We start from the raw sequence: 18,191 nt of genomic DNA, 5'->3' as shown, positions 1-18,191 counted from the left end.
CTCCTCAACTTGGGATATTTCGCTGTCTATTCAGGTTTTCCACAGATGCAGGGCACTTCAAGTTGATTGTGGAGTTTTAATCCGCTGTTTCTGAGGCTGCTGGGAGAGACCTCCCCCTCTCCTCTTTGTTCGCACAGCTCCTGGGGTTCAGTTTTGGACTTGGCCCCGCCTCTGCGTGTAGGTCATCAGAGGGCGTCTGCCCTTCGCTCAGACAGGACGGGGTTAAAGGAGCAGCTGATTCGGGGGCTCTGGCACAGGCCGGGGGAAGGGAGTGGCACGGGTGCGGGGCGAGCCTGCGGCGGCAGAGGCCGGCGTGACGCTGCACCTACACGAGGCGCTCCGCGCGTTCTCCCGGGGAAGCTGTCCCTGGATCCCGGGACCCCGGCAGTGGCACGAGCTCCCGGGAGGGGCGGTGTGGAGAGTGACCTGTGCTCGCACACAGGCCTCTTGGTGGCGGCAGCAGCGGCCTTAGTGTCCCACACCCGTCTCTGTCCGTGCCGACAGCCTCAGCTCGCAACCGTTTCTGGAGCTCCTTTACGTGGTGGGCTTAATCCCCTCTCCTCACACCCCAGGAAGCAAAGAGGCAAGAAAATGTCTCCTGTCTCTTCGGCAGCTGCGCGCCCGTTTCTGGAGCTCCTTTAAGCGGTGCGCTTAAACCCCTCTCCTCGCGCACCAGGAAGCAAAGAGGGAAGAAAAGGTTTCTTGCCTCTTCGGCAGCTCCAGACTTCAACAGGACTCCCTTCCGGCTAGCCGTGGTGCACTAACCCCTTCAGGCTGTTTTCACTCTGCTAACTCTAGACCTTTCCCTGGGATCCGACTGAAGCCCGAGCCTCAGCTCCCGGCCCCCCGCCCGCTCCAGCGGGGGAGCAGACAAGCCTCTCGGGCTGGTGAGCGCTGGTTGGCACCGATCCTCTGCGGGAATCTCTCCGCTTTGCCCTCCGCACCCTGTGGCTGCGCTCTCCTCCGCGGCTCCGGAGCTTCCCCCGCCGCCGCCCGCAGTCTCCGCCCGCGAAGGGGCTTCTAGTGTGTGGAAACCTTTCCTCCTTCACGGCTCCCTCCCACTGGTGCAGGTCCCGTCCGTATTCTTTTGTCTCTGTTTATTCTTTTTTCTTTTGCCCTACCCAGGTACATGGGGAGTTTCTTGCCTTTGGGGAGGTCTGAGGTCTTCTGCCACCGTTCGGTGGGTGTTCTATAGGAGAAGTTCCACGTGTAGATGTATTTCTGATGTATCTGTGAGGAGGAAGGTGATCTCCGCGTCTTACTCTTCCGCCATCTTCTCGCCTCGACAGTGATATTTTTAATTGCAGCTTCATCATGCAAATAACTTGGCAAATGCCTGTTAGTATTTACAGTTTCTAAATAGCTTGGAAAATGGGCTTATGCTTTGTGGACTCTCTATCCATTGGTCAGCATAATAGTCCAAGAGATACTCTAGACCCTCTTGTCCCAGAATTGTATGCACCTCTCTCTACTGGGGAAGTGGTGAGGGGAAGAGCACTGGTTTTAGGAGTGAGGAGATGTGGTTTGCGGGCCCGTCTCTGCCACCAACTTCCTGTGTGGCCTTGAGCAAATTTATTAACTTCTCTAAGCTTTACAGTAGTGTCCTCTCCCACAGCACATGCAAAACGTGTAACCTTCAATTCTGATGCTAACACTCTGTGATGAACCAAATCTGTGACTCTAGGTCACACTAGTGCCAAGAAACCAGAGGACTCTGAGAAAAGGGAGAGAAAGAGACTAGGACTTGCAAAGCACTCTTCTCTTTAGCAGATGGATGTCTGTGAAATGCCAAGTGCCTTTTGAAAAACTTCTAGACTGTCCAAATTGTTAGGCAAACTTTATGTTCTTAAAAATTCCTACCTTGTACCTTACAGCTATTCAAAGTTTATATGTTATGGATGTTTCATCCCTTCTAAAACATTTCTTATGTCCATGCTTCTCCTTAGTAGTCTGATAGGATCCAGCCATACATGTAAGTTCACAGTTAACATAGCAACCAACCAAGATCATATGGAAAGATTTTCATGAAGTTAGATAGTATGTTCATTTCTTTTCACCTCCTTTTATTCCCAAGGTTGTTAATATTTCCCTTTTGCTACCCTCAAAATAGGCTTGTAGTTTTCTTTACCTTCTCTCTCTTTTTTTAAATGGGCTCACCAGTAACTATCCATCAATATATCATATATTAATATGGCAACTGGTTCATAACACTTACCCCAGTTAGCTGAGTAACAGACAACTCTGTAAAAAAAAAAAATATTATACATGAAAATTTCCTTTTAAGGATGTGACTCAAAGCTCTCAGTAAGCCCATAAACAATTCTGATTTTCTGTATGTTTGAAGTATTAACATAATCCATAAATACAATATATTGGTCCCACTTTCCTTATTTTGTATAATCAAACAGTAATCAGTAAGAACTATGACTACTGCAGAATGGGACTTCTGAAGCTCTGAGGGCAAATTCATCGCCAGCATGCATATAAAAGTCACTGCATAGAGTCTTTTCTTTCTTAAGTGCCCTTGAAACCCAGCAACTAAATTATCTTCCAAGCCCCCAAACAAAGATACAAGGTTATATTTGTCTCACACTTAATTACATGCATTGCAAAAGGTAAATGGACAGTCATTTTGGTACCATATACAGAGAGTATACAGTCACTTATGAATTTTGATATTGCTGGCTCACTGATTCACAGAAAGTAGAAATTTATGCAAGAACCATGTCTAACAGCGATGGTGCTATGTAAACGCGCAGCCCAGAGGAGAACACTGCCTTCACTGTTCTGGTACTGGGCTCCACTGTCACAGTCAGGCTATTCTTCTTTCTTACAGGGCTCTAGTGAGGCAGCTTATTTGTCCCTTTTCCTTTATTGGTCAGAGTTGTTTCTTTCCAGGCCTTCTTCTTCTCTGAGTTTCCAAGCGTGTTAGCTTAAGGCCTCGCATTGACACCATCAGATACAATCAGAGAAATGAAAAATACCATAGGAGAGAAAAGTGATATTTTAGCCAAGCAGCACAAGAGAAATATGCCACTTTCAAGCCCTGTTTTCCATAGTTCCTAATGGAGCCCGCTCAGGAGAGACGTCATCTTTGCTGGGGTGAGTAACAGCAACTTGTCCCTTCCATATAATAGAGGAATCATTGCCTCCTCTGGTCACTGATTCTAACTTTTGAATCAGGCCCAGCACATAACCACTTTTCTTTATACCACATTTGAAACTGTATTTGCCTTGCTGAGTGTGAGATCCACATTTCTTTTGTAACAGAATGTTGTATTTTTCTTCAGTTGATTTCATTAGGATAAGCTTTTGGCAAATGCTGCTTCCTCATGCAGTAGAGCTTGCAGTTTGAATGGACCTGGATACGTTTTATGATAAAGAATCTGTCCTGCAGTCATCCATGGTAGGCATTGCAGGTTGAGGAAGGAGATGTAGTTAGTGTCTGTTTCTCAAAGCAGAGAGAAAATGCAGCTTTGAGGAAAAGAGTGAGAATAATATATGCCTTCCCAATTTCATCTCGATAGACTGAAGCTGGCACGTTGCAGTGGATTTCAACTATAGGTGGGAACTTCTGGATTTCCTTTGAGTTCAAAGGAGGAAATTGATGTTTAAAGAAAATATGTTTACTCCCTGAGTATTAACTCCTCCCCCCAGAAAAAATAGCCTCATGCATACGAGTCATGATGAGTACCTTTAGTAAAATCCTACTGTGGCATGCCATTAGGGCTGGGGTAACACATCTCTAACTACAAGGTGAAAAGTAAATTTTTAAAAATCACTCTGAGCAGCTAGTTGTTTAGCCTGCAGGAGTTCATATACAAGGTGGAGCTCACTTGTCCTCTGAATTTCCTACACACTTCTGCTCGAGGTAGCTGGAGGGGAATTCAAAATTCTGGGGAGGAATTTGACCACCAATAGCCAATCTGGCACCCTGTTCCTTTTTTCTCCAACAGTCCTTTCTTTATTTCCAGATCTTGCAAACAGACAGTCAAGATAGCTAGGAGTGTTACTCCAGTAACAGATGCACTGTTACATTAAGCCATTAATAGGGCAAATCACAGATGTTGTTTTCTTCTCAGATGTTACTATAATTACGCCTAACAACACCTACTGAATTTGCCATTTCATTGCCATTGGTGACTTTTAAAAAATTTATCAGACAATTCATTTCTTAAATTCTATTTATATGGATTTAAATTGTATTTCTACCTCAGAGGGTTCAAATTCCCTCCTCCAGTTGTTAACATGTATCTTCCAAAGAAGGTAGCAGGGTAACCTCACATATGGGTGGATTCATAGAAAGACTGAAGGTTGAAACCCACTGCTGATTTGCAGTCAAACCATATTGCCCTTATGCTAAAAGATGGGCATTGTCATTTTGAGGCATATGGTGCTGATAAACCCAGCTGAAGGAATCTGCCATTCTGAAAGGCAGAACTGAGAAGGGAACTTCGGCCAGCTGTCTGGTTTACAGATGGTGAACCTGGGACTCCGGAAAATAAAGCCTGAGTTACTGAGATAGAACAACAACCAAGGCTCATGGCTCTCAATTCAGTGTTGGTTATTCTACCATACTTGTTCTCCAAAATGGCCCTTGACATTCCAGAGGGGAATAAAAATCTCCTTCTTGACTCAAGAGTAAGCTAAGACAGGTTGGATTTCTGAGACTGGTTTTACCCACTTATTCACTCTCCGAAAAGTAAGACTTTGTCAGACATCCCTCCACCCTTGAACCTAGGGAGCTCTACCTCCATTGTTGATTAAATATCACTGATTTCTCCCTTTCAGTGGCATTGTTTTAAAATTTTCTTTCACAAGTTTCAAGCATCTGGAGCCTTTTCTCCTTATCTTTTAGTTCTCTATAAAATACAATTATATTAAGATTGAGTAAATGAGTAGTAACAGTAGCAGTGGGGTGGCTTAGTAGAAAAAAAAATAGTCATAGAAATTAGAATGGAATCACTGTTCTACTTCTTGTGTGACCTTAGATAAGTTACTTAGCTCCTCAAACCCTCGCATTGAGAGTGTGTATGTGTGTGTGTATAATCACCTAATACAATGCAATGACTGGCTCACAAAGCATTTTATAATTATTAGTCATTACTATTAATTGGAACCAGAGGAGAGGGCATAGTAACTGTAATGGCATTTATTAGTGTTACATATTGTCTTAATGTGTGGAAGAAAGAAGGAGAGTCTCATTTTCTGCTTTTGGGATTAATGATCACTGGCTGCTGTTAAGAGCAGCAAAGAACCTTGCAGATAGTAAGCCCCTTGGAAACGACCTGAATTATTGGGCCTGGAGGAGGCACTTCTATCCCTCAACCAAAGTTACTGTAGGCTGCTCTGATGTGGTGTGGTATCAATTTGAACTCACTAGATTGAAGAAGCAACACAGGAACATGAGAATACATGGTTTCTTTGCTGTATCTACCTGTTTCAATAAAACTACCAGATCCCTGCAATTACTATCAAACTTGACGATATTTTCACATACGTGCCACCATATATTCTCCACCTCTTTCCCCCAACCCCAAGTACAACCCAGAGCAGTGATTCTCTAGATGTTGTTTCTGCCCAGATCATTTCAGCGTTGAGTTCATTAAAAATGCCATATCTCAGGCTCTGCCCCAGACATGCTGAGTCAGAAACTTGGGAAGACTCAAATCTGAGTTTTTAAAAAGCCTCTAGGTGATTCTGATATTGACCGGAGTTAGAGAACCATGACCTGGAGAACCTGCCCAGGTGCTTTAGGTACGTCCGTGTTTCTCAAAGTGAGGAGTAGGTACCAGGACAGTACTCAAAATTATCTGAGATAGGAACAAGATGACTTTAGGTCACTCTCTGATGTGCCATCAAACAGCTGAATCACATAGTGAAAGTTTTCCCTGTCTTCTCTGTCAGTCCTTAAATCTCAGTTTGATGTTGACAGGCTTTTAATACCTCTCTAACCATTGCTAATCTCTTGTCAACAAAGAGTAGGATGCAAATCCAATGTAGGGAGCGGCAGAGTCTAACTAAAATTTAGTGATATTTTGGTTGGTTTGTATTTACTTCTACAAATGTCTTCTACTTATGGCACATTATATTTGTTTTACACTTAGGTGGTGATAAAAAGTTTCCTTTATAAATGTTTAGTCTATTTAAAGAAAAGGTTTAGAAAACAATAATACTTTTGGTGTATGGATATGGCAAAAACCGGGATGTGGACGTGAGTGCATTTGGAGAAACACTGGTGTACTGAAAAGAACCCAATTACACCAGTGCTTTAATTCCACTTGTGGCAATTAATAGCTATATAGTCTCAGTTTTTTCGTCTATCAAATGAGAATGATGATACCGACATCATAGAAATGTTATGAGAACTTATGTATAGAAAATGCTTGCTGCAATCCTCAGAATATGGTAGGTGCTTGCTACATACTTGTTCCCTCAAGCTTTATTTAGAAGCCAGTTTGCTGTGTAGCCTTCAGAATAGCATTTCTTTCTCGGTTTCAGAGTCATTTATAAGACAACAAAGGAGACTTGATGATTTCAAACGCCCCTTCTAGCTCTTAGCTAATAGGCGTATACATACATGTACATTGTATATGTGTGTGTATATATATATACACATATATATAATAAATTCTGTATTCTTTATATAAACATGGTGTAGGCATAAATAGCTGTATTCCACAGACATAAACCTTGAGTGCTTGGGAATAGCGTTGAAAGTGGGTGAGCCATGTTGGAAAAATAAAAAAATCAAGTCATGAGGAATGTACAAGCTGATGTACATTTCAGATCTCAGAGGTAATTTCATTGTATTTTATTATAATCTGTCAACCTTAAAGCAATACTGAGACTAGAAAACAGATTGTCATACAGGTTTCTGAAGAGAATGGTTTCTATGAGTTGGTATAAATATATTCAGAGAAACTTGTTCCTACTCAATAACCCATGTTTTGGGTTTCCCTGGTGGCGCAGTGGTTGAGAATCCGCCTGCCGATGCAGGGGACGCTGGTTCGTGCCCTGGTCCGGGAAGATCCCACATGCCGCGGAGCGGCTGGGCCCGTGAGCCATGGCCGCTGAGCCTGCGCGTCCGGAGCCTGTGCTCCGCAACGGGAGAGGCCACAGCAGTGAGAGGCCTGCGTACCACAAACAAAAAGCATGTTTTTCCTTCTGAATTGCTGATGCGCTCGATTATGTGAAAGGCAGCTTGTCCTTCGCTGTCAGGTAAACTTGATAGAATAATAGAAAATTCTGAAAAATTCAATCATATCTTGCTTCTCAAGGGAGTTTCTTGACTAGTTATTCTATTTAAGGAGAAAACGAGATGACAGTGTTTCTTTGGTCTTGTACAAAACACTGACCAAGTTGAACAGATCGGGTTCCAGACAGCAGGTGCCACGTGGAGTTTTCCCTTCTCAGCGTCCAGGGGATGGTGCTTTCACTGGAAGGTGAAAGAAATACCTAAGGGGTTACTACAGGATTGAACTATTGGGAAATCAGAGGTGGTAACCATTAGCTTGTTTATTGCTTACAGAATTCCTGTCCATCAGGAGACCTAAAAATGAGGGAAAATGCTGAAATTAGCTTCTCTTAATCAGAATATAATAAAACGTGCACTGTCTTTGATATAACTGACTATTAAAGAGTCCCAGAAGGTTGATCTGCTCAAATATTGGCAATTCTGATGAAACACCCCAATGGGGTTCTTCAATTTGATACAGCTGTTACTTAATTGAAAATTAGTATGTAAGACACAGGGCATGTGCTTGAACTCAGATGGACAAAGGTTCAAGTTACTATCTTCTCTTAAAGCTCTGGTCTCCTCATCTATAAACTGAGGATATGTTTCTATTTCACAAGATTGTTCTTAGATTATTTTCAACATCATCTCCTTGATTAATCAGAAGAGCTAACACTCAGTAAGCACTTACTTCCTGCCAGGTGCTCTACCAAGGGCTAGGATCATTTAAGCCTCAATATCTGACGTGGGTACGATTATTAGCTTCAGGTTAGGGACGTGGGAACAGGTCCCAGAGAGAACTCCACTAACTTGCCAAGCAACACGTAATCTGGTTCCAGATGCCTCTTCTTTAAGGCTTAAAAACACTTGGCATTGTTTCATATGTCAGCGTTTCATATGAGTTGAACCATGTGAAATTATAGACACTTGACAGTTTTTACATATATAAATAAGCATTTTATGTGGTTCTAGCTAATAAACATTGAATGTGGGTAAACAGTAGCTACAGTTGCTATACTGCCAGTAACAATAGCAGTAATAATGCTGATTTTATCTTTGAATCTTTTTGTTAATATAAGGAATGTGGATGGCATTAGAGTAGAAAGACCACTAGCTTGACAATCAGGAACTGTATAAGCTCTAGGTCTCAGTTTCCCCACTAGTAAAATAAAGGGGTTGGTCTTTTCCAGCTCTGATAGTCAATGGCAGAGCTTTAACAACTATTCATGGAAAAGGACCAGTTTGTTTTTTTTTTTTTTTGTCCAATCCATATCCAACCAATAACTAGTTCTACTATGAATGACAAGAACATAACTCATGTCATACGTAAGGCAAGTTTCCCAATCACATGTTCAGATATCTTAGTAGGGTTAAGTTGATGTACTCGTTTCTAAACATATATACTCAGTTTCTGTATTTAACTTGCTGTAAACCAGTAATCAACCGTTCATGGACTGGCACTGGTCCATGGACTGTACTGAGTAACATTAGAAGTCTATAATGTATATAAATAAATTCTTAAAAGAGAATGTGGGTATGTCGGCGTGTGTGGGGGTGTTTTTCTGTCCCTTTAAAAATGTATTCTTTGGAGATGAGAGATGAATATCATAAAAATAGGGAATTTTAAAAAGGAAAGTCACAGGTGTGTCATACACAGAACATCACTCAAGGCATTTGAATAAGACAGAGAAAAGACAGCAGATAGAGAAAAAGACCAGAGTTTGCACGTTTATTTTGAACAACTGTTCTTTATTTCACAATAAGTAACCACCTTCTGTGTTGTCATGTTTTAAGCACTAGGAGACTAGAGGTAAATGAGACATGGCCCCTATCCTCCAGGACCTCACAGTCTAGCCGGAGATACCACAGATAAGCACATAAATGTAGACTAGGAGATAAAGCTCTAAAGGAAAACAAAGGATTTGGCTAGGGTATCAGAAGGGGCTTCACCCTTAAGGGGTAATTTCTTATATTTTGTTGTTTAGATTTTTTTTTCTATTTTAAAAAATCTTTTTGTTCATGTATAATTTATACACACACACAGAGTACACTAACTTTGCATATCCAGCTCAATGAATTATAACAAGGTGAACACTCCTACTTAGTCACTTGATCATGAAGCCACCACTAGGTCAAGAAATAGAATGTTTTTATGAGCTTTCCTGAGGTCCTGATACGCCCTTTCCCAATTATGGCCCTCTCCCTCTTCACAAATGTAACCGAGATCCTGATTTCTAACATCAAGGATTAAATTTGCTTGTCCTTGAAATCTTATACGAATGGAATCATACTCATACATGCCTTTGTGTCTGGCTTTTTTGCTCAATGTGATGTCTACAGTAGTGGTTCCCAAACTGTGTAGCAATGTATCGCAGGACACTGCAGGGTATTTGTAAATTTTACAGAAACATTGTAATGCTCAACATCTGTCAGACAGTGAACAAAGTAATACTTCATGACAGTTGAGTTTCCACATTAAGTTGTACTACATTTCTTAGTGTCGTATCTTTGCACACATTCAAAGGTAACATTCAAGCTGTAATTAAAAGCAAGTATGTACAGAAATCACTGTGGAACAAAAAATGAGGGTGGCAGTATCCAATCTGATTCCAAGATTTGAGAAGCTGTGCAATGCCTAGCAGGAATACACATCCCTTTAGTAAGTTATTGTGGTTATTTAAGGATGAAATTAAAATGTTAGTTTTTTCTTTCAATTTATGTGTACTTGTTAACATGACTGCTAAGTTGTTAGGACATAAATATTTATTAATTTGTGACATAACTACTTAATAATTGGGACTTATATTTTTCTTTTGGTGTAGTGGCACTGTAAAATTTTTTCTGAGAAAGTTTGAAAAAGTCTGGTCTATGAAATTCATTCATCCTGTTACATGTAACGGTTATTTATTTATTTCCATTTCTGTTTGGTTTTCTACTGTGTGAGCACACAATTTATTTATATAGTCTACTATTGATGGAAATTTGTGCTATTTCCAGTTAGGAGCTATTATCAATAATGCTCCTATGAATAGTTTCGAACATAGCTTTTAGTACACATATGTGTGTTTCTGGTAGGTATATATTTAGGAGTGGAATTACTTAATCATAGGGTATGGCTATCTCAACTTTAGTAGATACTGCTAAGTAGTATTCTAAGTCAGTCACTCCAATTTACACTTCCACCAGGGTTGTATGAGAGTATCAGTTGTTCCACATCCTACTAACCTTTACTATTTTTAGTTTTTTAATACAAGCCAATTCTAGTGGGCACAGGCAGATCCAGATTTTGTGCTGCTTAAAGTTTAATTCAATTTCAGAGGTGTGACCTAAGAAAAAAATAGTAAATTATAAATACAAAGTTAAGAATGAATAATTATTGACTAGAAGAAAATAAATCCCAGCAGGTTATAAAATTTAAAAGACAAGAAATAATTCTAAATACCATTAAATCAAGAAAAATTGAGAAAAATCATATGAATTCACTGCCCATCACACCCCCTACAATTTTCCATTTCTACACTTTTTAGCTGTCTATTCTCGGATTACCCCTTCATAGGGTAACAATTTTACATTATCACTTTCTTTAGAGAAAATAGAAAGATAATTCAGCTTTTCTTATAATTTGATAAAAACTTTTTTTTAATACAGGTAGTTTAGAAAAGTGTATTTAAGTTTAAAAAATTGTCAAATTGGGGAATCACTATAGACTTTTTTTTAAAAAAATGAACTGCAATCTTTTAGGATGTTGCAGGTTGTACAGTAGGTAGTCTTTTTTTTTTTAATTTATTTTTTTGGCTGTGTTAGGTCTTCGTTGCTGTGCATAGGTGTTCTCTTGTTGCAGTGAGTGTGGGCCACTCTGTTGCCATGCACGGGCTTCTCATTGCGGTGGCTTCTCTTGTTGCGGAGCACAGGCTCTAGGTGCGTGGGCTTCAGTAGTTGTGGCGCACGGGCTTAGTTGCTCCGTGGCATGTGGGGTCTTCCTGGGCCAGGGATCGAACCTGTGTCCCCTGCATTGGCAGATGGATTCTTAACCACTGCACCACCAGGGAAGTCCCTAGGTAGTCTTAAATATTCTTTGAATTGGTGAAACTTAGCTTCTTTCTCATCCATGTCCTGGTTGTGGTGATCTATTTTGTATTGAATTAGATCTTCCCCTTTGTTTAGTATTGCTATTGAAATCAACACAGCAGAAATAGTTTATACCTGGAAGCCATTCCTACCTTAGAACAGCTAGCAATCAATTAACTGTACCTGGGGGTGACCACAAGCCACATAAAAATATACCACTAAATCCAAACTAGAGGTATCCTCAACCACATCTCACATACACCCACAGCTACTTCTGTTGAAGTGATCATATGACTTTTCTTCTGCCCCATTCCCCCATTAGTATGTTGAAATAGTCCAGTTACTTTTCTAGCTTAAAATGACCCTTGCATTCCTATGCAACCTGGTCATGATGTATTATTCTTCATATAAATCTCTAGGTTTTGTTTGGGAATATTTGGTTTAAGATTATGATTTCTATGTTCATAAAAGATTGGCCAGTAATATTTACTTTTTTCCAACTTTCTTGAAGTACAATTAACAAATAAAATTGTAAGATACTTAAAGTTTACATCGTGATGATTTGATGTACAAATACATTGTGAAGGGATTCCTCCTATCTGGTTAATTAACATCTCCATCACTTTACTTACTCATTTTATTTAGATGAAAACATTTAAGTTCTCCTCTCTTAGCAAATTTCAATTATACAATACAGTGTTATCAACTATAGTCACCATGTTTACACTAGATCCTCAGACCTTATTCACCTAATAGCTGTAAGTTTATACTATTTTACCAACCTCTCCCTATTTCTCCACCACCTAGGCTCTAGCAACCACTTTTTTACTGTCTGTTTCTGACTTTGAGGGTCTTTTTTTCAAGATTTCTCATGTAAATGATAACATGCAGTATTTGTATATATTTCTTGGTCTGGCTCATTTCATTTAGCCTAATGGCCTCAAGGTCCATCCATGTTGTCACAGATTGGAGGCTGTCCTTCTTTCTAATGCTGAATAACATCCTATTGAATATGTATACAACACATTTTCTGTATACATTTTTTTTAACATCTTTATTGGAGTATAATTGCTTTACAGAGGACACAGGGAGGGAGAAGGGTAAGCTGGGATGAAGTGAGAGAATAGCACTGACATATATACACTACCAAAAGTAAAATAGATAGCTAGTGGGAAGCAGCTGCATAGCACAGGGAGATCAGCTCGGTGCTTTGCGACCACCTAGAGGGTTGGGATAGGGAGGGTGGGAGGGAGATGCAAGAGGGAGGGGATATGGGGATATACGTATGCATATAGCTGATTCATTTTGTTATACATTTATCTTTTAAGGGACACATAAGTGGTTTCCATATCTTAGCTTTTGTGAACAATGCTACAGTAACCATGGGAATGCAGATATCTCTCTGAGATTCTGTTTTCATTTCCTTTGGATATATACCCAGAAGTGGGATTGCTGGATCATATAGTAATTCTATTTTAGATTTTTTGAGAAATTGCCATACTGTTTTCCATAGTGGCTGCACCAATTTACATTCCCACCAACAGTGCACAAGAGTTCCCTTTTCTCCATATCCTCCTCAAAACTTATCGCTTGTCTTCTTGATTATAGCTATTTGAACAGGTGTGAGGTAATAACCCACTGTGGTTTTAATTTGCATTTCATTGACAATTAGTGATGTTGAACACCTTTTCATATACCTGTTGGCCATTTGTATGTCTTCTTTGACAAATGTCTATTCAGTTCCTTTGCCCATTTTTTTAAATAAAATTGTTTTTTTTTTTTTTGCTATTGAGTTATGTATGAGTTCTTTATACATTTTGAATATTAACCCCCTTATCAGATAAATAATTTACAAATATTTCCTCCCATTCGGTAGGATGCCTTGTTTTGTTGATGGTTTCTTTTGCTGTACAGGTTTTTAGTTTGAGGTAGTCCCAATTGTTTTTGCTTTTGTTACCTTTGCTTTTTTGGTGTCTAATCCAAAAATCATTGCCAAAACCAGTAACAGGAAGATTTTTTCCTGTTTTCTTCCAGGAGTTTTATGGTTTCAGGCTTTACGTTCAAGTCTTTAATCCATTTTGAGTTTATTTTTGTGTATGGTGGAACATAGGGATCCAGTTTCATTCTTTTGCATGTGGCTGTGCAGTTTTCCCAGGACCATTTATTGAAGAGATTATCCTTTACTCATTGTATAGTCTTGGCTTCTTTGTCATAAATTAATTGATCATATACACATGGGTGTATTTCTGGGCTCTCTATTCTGTTCCATTGATCTGTGTGTCTGTTTTCATGCCAAAATTATACTGTTTTGATTATTATAGCTTTGTAATACAGTGTGAAATCAGGAAATATGATGCCCCAGCTTTGTCTTCTTTCTAAAAATTGCTTTGGCTATTCACATCTTCATAATTACATACACATTTTAGAATTTTTTTAAATGCCTGTGATAAATGCCATTGGAATTTTGATAGGATTGCATTGAATCAGTAGATCACTTTGATTAGTATGGACATTTCAACAATATTCTTTCAGTCCAGGAACACGGAATATCTTTATTTTTATTGAAGTATAGTTGATGTACAATATTATATGTTTCAGTTGTACAACATAGTGATTCACAATTTTTAAAGGTTATATTCTAGTTATGGTTATTATAAACTATTGGCTATATTCCCTGTGTTGTACAATATATCCCTGTAGCTTATTTTATTTATAGCAGTATGTACCTATTAATACCCTATACCTGTCTCTTGTGATTTAATGACTATCTTTAGTGTTATGTTTGGATTCCTTTTTCTTTTGTGTGTGTGTTATCTATTATAGATTTTTGCTTTGTGGTTACCATGATGTTTATATATAGCAGTGTGTGTATGTGTGTGTGTGTGAGAGAGAGAGAGGGAGATTCTTTAAAATTGCTGATCTCTTAATTTCAAATGCATTTCAACAATCTTGCATTTGTACTCTCCTCCCCTCACAATTACTGTTTTGACATATTTTACATTTAATTGCTTTGTGTATCATTTTGTATATCCTTATTGTGGATATAGATGATTTTACTACTTTTTTGACCTTCCTACTAGCTTTGTGCGTGATGATTTCCTACCTTTACTGTATGTTTGCCTTTATCGATGAGATTTTCCTTTTGTAATTTTCATGTTTCTAGTTGTGGCCTTTTCTTTTACACATAGAGAAGTTCCTTTAACATTTCTTGTAAAGCTGGTTTGGTGGTGCTAAACTCTTAAATTTTACTTGTCTGTAAAACTTTTAATCTCTCCATCAGATTGGAATGAGAGCCTTACTGTGTGGAGTATTCTTGATTGTAGGTTTTGCCCTTTCATCACTTTAAATGTATCATGCCGCTCCCTTCTGGACTCCAGAGTTTCTGCTGGAAAGTCAGCTGACAGGCTTATGGGAGTTCCCTTGTATGTAACATCTTGCATTTCCCTTGCTGCTTTTAATATTATCTTGTTATCTTTATTTTTTGCCATTTTAATTACAATGTGTCTTGGCATGTTCCTCTCTGGGTTAATCCTGTATGGGACTCTCGTTGCTTCCTGGACTTGGATGTCTATTTCCATTCCCAGGTTATGGAAGTTTTAAGCTACTATATCTTCAATTATTTTCCCAGTCCCTTTCTCTCTCTATTCTCTTTCTGGGACCCCTGTAAATATGTGAATATTAATGTGACTGATGTTGCCCCAGAGGTCTATTAAGCTGTCCTCATTTCTTTTCATTCTTTCTTCTTCCTGTTCAGCATTAGTGATTTCTGCTATTCTGTCTTCCGTCTTCCGGCTTGCTGATCCATTCCTCTGTATCATTTAGTCTACTGTTGATTCCTTCTAGTGTAATTTTCATTTAAGTTATAGTACTCTTCATCTCTGTTTGGTTGTTCTTTATATTTTCTAACTCTTTGTTAAAAACTTCTAACTTCTCTGCATCCAGCCCACATTCTAGGGCTGGTACCTGCCCACTGTTGGGTGGAGTTGTGTCCCAGCATCTCTGGCTGGAGAGCCTTGAGAGTTCCATGTCTAGTGTCTCTGCACTGGTGTGTGGGGCTGGGTCCTGGGCACTCTGGTGGACAGGGCCATGTCCAGGGGCAGCTCTGGGCTCAGGGGTTCTTAAGGCAGCCTGTCTGCAGGTGGGTGGTACTGGGTCCCCACCTAATTAGTTGCTTGCTTGAGACTTTCCAGCACTGGTGACTACAGACTCTTTGGCCAGGGTGGGGCTGGGTCCTGGGGCTAATAAGCTAGAGGAAGAATTCCAAATGGCACTTGCCAGCACTAGGGTCGGTGTGATAGAAGGAGCTCCCCCAAATGGCTGCTACCAGTGTCCATGTCCCCAGGGTGAGCTGAAGCTGCCTTTTGACTCTTCAGGACACTCTCCAAGGTCAACAGGTAGGTCTGACCCAGGCTCCTATCAAATTACTACTTCCACCCTTGGTCCCAGAGCATATTGTGTGCACCCTTTGAAAGTGAAATGTCTGTTTCCCCAAGCCTTCTGGAACTCCTGAAAGTAAGCACCACAGGTCTTCAAAGCCAAATGCTCTGGGAGCTCATCTTCCCAGTACAGGACCCCTGTGCTGGGGAGCCTGATGTCACGCTGAGACCCCTTACTCCTATTCTCCTGTCTGTGGGTCATCCACCTGGGGGTGTGGGTCTTGACTATACCTCCATTCCACTCCTCCTACATATCTCATTGTGGTTCCTTCTATATTTCCTTAGTTGTAGAAGATCTTTTCTGGTAACTTCTCATCTTTTTCATTGATAGTTGTTCTGAAAATAGTTGTAATTTTGGTGTTCCCCTGAGAGGAGGTGAACTGAGGTTCTTTATACTCCACCATCTTGGAAACTCAGTGTATCAACCTTTGTCTTTTGATTGGAGATTTTAGTCCATTTACACTTAATTACTGATAGGTATGGACTTACTATTGCTATTTTGTTGTTTTCTGACATTTTTGTAATTCCTTTTTTCCTGTCTACTTTTCTTACTCTTTTTTTGTGCTTTGATAATTTGCTGAATTGGTATGCATAGATTTCTTTCTTTTTATATTTTGTGTATCTACTATAGGTTTTTGCTTTGTGGATACTGTGATGCTTACATGAAACAGCTTGTATTTATAAAAATCTTTGTGTTCTTCAGCTCTGTGATTTCTGTTTAGTACTTTATAGTACTATAGTACTATATATTATACTATATTAGTACTTAGTAATTATATATATTATATATATTATTATATATATATTAGTACTTAGTAATTATACTATATTAGTACTGTATATTCTATTTCTTTGTTGATATTCTCACTTGGTTCATACATTTCTTCTTGACCTCAGTGAGCATTTTTTGACTGTTACTTTGAACACTTTATCAAGTAAATCCCTTATCTCCTTTTCATTCATTAAGATCTGTTTCCAGAGCTTTATCTGTTGTTTTATTTGGATCATATTTCTCTGTTTCTTCATTTTCCTTGTCTCTGTTTCAGTTTCTGCACAATAGATAAAATAGCCACCTCTCCTAGTCTTGATGGTGTGGTCTTGTTCAGGAGATGAATGGTCAATCAGCCCAGCCCAAGCTTTTGGTCATTACTCAAACCTTTGTAATTGTCCAAGCCTCATTCTTTATTCTTAGTGGCTCCCAGTAGTTGAGGGTCTGCCAGGACCAGTGCATGTCCCAAAAGGGAGGATCACAGTATCGACTGAAAAAAAAAAAATCACAACCTAAAATTTAAGAATTAGGTTTTATTACTGAAGTCTTTAGCCTGGGAGACAGCCTCTCAGCTAGCTCTGAGAAACAGCTCTGAAGAAGTAGGGAGGAGCCAGAATATATGTAAACTTTTCTGCTGGGAAAACATCTTCTCAAGCATAGAAAAATTACTGCTAATTACAAAGAAGAGACATCTCAAGTTAATTGTTTTACTGCTTTTCTATGTATGGCTGGATATAAGAATCTGGGGTCATTTTAAATTTTTCCTTAGATAGGCATGTTAAGTATCTAGGGCCACTATTCTGTTTTTAACCATCCTGAATTTCCCTCAGTGCCTACTTTTTAGGGGCAGCTGCAGTGGCTGATAGCTTGATGGGGGCAAAATTGTCATTTACTGAAGTGGCAGATGACATTCTTTGTCCACAGCAGGCAACAGCTAGATACAGGCTGATGGATCCTCAGGCAGCAGCTGGGAGAGTATGTAGTTAGGACCCTGCTAGGGAGAAACTTGGAGATGGTCTTTTTTGCCTGATTTTTTTTTTTTTTTTTTTTTTTTACATGTGCTGGGTCTGCTGTGCGTACTACTCCTGAGCCTGTTAATGACTGCTTCTTTGTTTGCTACAGTCCTGTGGGACTTTTGAATGCAAACACCCTTGGCTCTCTGAGACATGTGATGCGGGGCCCAGCCCTTGGGTGCCTTCACAAGAGTTGGCGTGCCAGACATGTGTGCCAGTACCTCCAGGGAGATACAGGAAAATTGGAACAAGCTAAAAGGTGTCCACAGTCTTCCCTGTTCTCCAGAATAGGTCACAGTCAGAACCTAGATGTGTGCTAAATTAAAAGTGAGGCCCTCAAGTCCATGCTCTAGTAAGTCTGTGTTTTATTCCCGTCCTACCCCTCAGCTCTTCATGACATCTTTTTTTTCTTAGATTCCATATATATGTGTTAGCATATGGTATTTGTGATGATATGGGGACGGGAAGAGTAAGCTGTGACGAAGTGAGAGAGTGGCATGGACATATATACACTACCAGATGTAGGGTGGATAGCTAGTGGGAAGCAGCCCGCCTAGCACAGGGAGATCAGCTCAGTGCTTTGTGACCACCTTGAGGGGTGGGGTAGGGAGGGTGGGAGGGAGATGCAAGAGGGAGGAGATATAGGGACATATGTATATGTATAGCTG

At 39.9% G+C, this 18,191-nt stretch overlaps 1 protein-coding gene across 1 annotated transcript in view; it reads left to right on the top strand.

The window, feature by feature from the left end:
- Positions 1-3,008: 3,008 nt before the first annotated feature.
- ATP10B (ATPase phospholipid transporting 10B (putative)) overlaps positions 3,009-18,191 on the top strand; it is a 305,387-nt gene continuing 290,204 nt past the window's right edge. The window contains exon 1 of the mRNA XM_059062671.2: positions 3,009-3,102. The gene's annotated coding sequence lies outside the window, so the exon portion shown is untranslated. The remainder of the gene's footprint in view (positions 3,103-18,191) is intronic.

This window comes from Kogia breviceps, chromosome 4 (genome assembly GCF_026419965.1).
Source record: "Kogia breviceps isolate mKogBre1 chromosome 4, mKogBre1 haplotype 1, whole genome shotgun sequence".
In the NCBI taxonomy this organism is placed as follows: domain Eukaryota; kingdom Metazoa; phylum Chordata; class Mammalia; order Artiodactyla; family Physeteridae; genus Kogia; species Kogia breviceps.
Note: the sequence above shows the minus strand (reverse complement) of the source record. Positions and strands in the feature narration are given on the sequence as shown.